Below are 1,860 nucleotides of genomic sequence, written 5' to 3'. Positions count from 1 at the left end.
AAACATAAAATGGGCATGTATTCTCAGTCCCAAAATAGTTAAAGTAAAGAGGGATGCTATAACTCACAGTGGAAAGTAGTAAAGTTGATACGCGGTAGGTAATCAAGTAAGTTGGTCCGAAAGGTGCTCAACCTAAGTCAAAAGTTACTAAGTCAGTAAATCATTCCCAAAGGTTTAAGAGTATGTAAATTAGGTCTTAAGTACCATCATCATTCATCATTAAACAAAAAGTGTAAAGTAAGTTTTAAGTCAAGACTAGGGTTTGAAACAAGGGCTGACTTCGTTCAGTCATCACGACCTCTATACAAACTGAAATGGCGTGAGATCAGTGGCCATGGCTCTGTATATGAGTCCCCTAGGTACTGACCAATTTCCAGAACTAAACTCATCTTTGTTTGACCCTGGTGACGGTTTAAGTGCGAGTAGGTCAGAAATTTCAGCACAACGTTAATAGGGTGTAGTGACTTTCGGGAGGCCATAGATCCTAAACCGTAACTCGGATTAAGACGAGGTATAAATGGAAAATCATCTAGTCGAACCAAAATAATTGAAAATCATCTTTACAGTAGCCCAGGTGGTCTGATTTGACCCATAAAATAGTAAGAAAGGTGCTCCGGTGGGTTCTTGGTGCTTGATGCTCATCACGGTTCTCATCCTTGATGCTTATAGCTTCAAGTGTACAACTCGTTGATGTGTTTGCATCATATTTACCAAGTTTTGACCATCATAACACTAGTGCAAGTCTAAGATATGTAGCACAACTCAATTAAGGGTTGTAGGTAGTTTGATGAACCAAAGTTACATCAAGATCTTAGATCCGACACATTCATGAGTTATAAAAGTAATATTAAGCTACAAACTTGTGAGTAAACTAACTAAACAAGATCTTAAGTTGTAGAAATTAGATCTTAGTTAGATCTTAAAGATCCTAGACTAGAAAGTCTAGATCTAGTGTTCTTAAGTTAGATCCTAAGTTATAGAACTTGGATCTTTACTCTAATGAAACCATAAGTTATGAAACTTAGATTTTAATCTTGTAAAATGTATATAAGCTTATAAGCTCTTGTTTACAACAAAATTGAAAGATCATAAGCTATAGAAACTTAGATCTAACATAAGTGTTTGAAGTTATAACTAGAAAGTTAAACTTCCATGTTCTTGAACTTACAAAGTTTAACTTTAGTTTCAAGAAATAGGAGATCAAGATTAACTAGTAATACTTGACCAAATTAACAACATCACAACTTTAAATAAATAAAATGAAGAAATAAACTAAAGTTACAAGTATTATGTTCATGTTTGTTTCATACTTAAGAAGATTCAAATCAAAGTTTGGATCTTAGGATTTAAGTCTACAAAACATGAACACAAGTATAATTATGAAACTTATAAACTTTAAATCTTATAAAACATTTAAGTGTAGAACCATAAGTTATAGAAACTTAGATCCTTGTTCTTGGTTCTTCATCAAACAAAGATGGAAGTAACCAAGATTACATGAAGATACAAGTTAGAAAACTTGATCTTTAACAACAACAAACAATAAGTGACAAGTAATGATGATGATTGATGGCGGTTTTCATGGAAGAAAAAGAAAGAAAAATGAAATTTGTTACTTACAAAGTAGAGAGAAAATGTGAGAGAAATGAAGTGTGGTATGTATGTGTGTGTAAAGGAAGTGAAATACAAGTAAATAAGTAACACAAAAAAAGACTTGAATTCCCTCCTTGAGCATAGTGGCCGACGGTTTAGAACACAAAAAGGGAAGTCAAATTTGCAACTTTCATGTATTGGAGCTTGCTGTATGCTAGGATGAGTAACAAGTTAAAAGTATGGGAAGTTGATACACATGCATGCTTG

Source organism: Rutidosis leptorrhynchoides, chromosome 6 (assembly GCF_046630445.1).
Source record: "Rutidosis leptorrhynchoides isolate AG116_Rl617_1_P2 chromosome 6, CSIRO_AGI_Rlap_v1, whole genome shotgun sequence".
In the NCBI taxonomy this organism is placed as follows: Eukaryota; Viridiplantae; Streptophyta; class Magnoliopsida; order Asterales; family Asteraceae; genus Rutidosis; species Rutidosis leptorrhynchoides.
Note: the sequence above shows the minus strand (reverse complement) of the source record.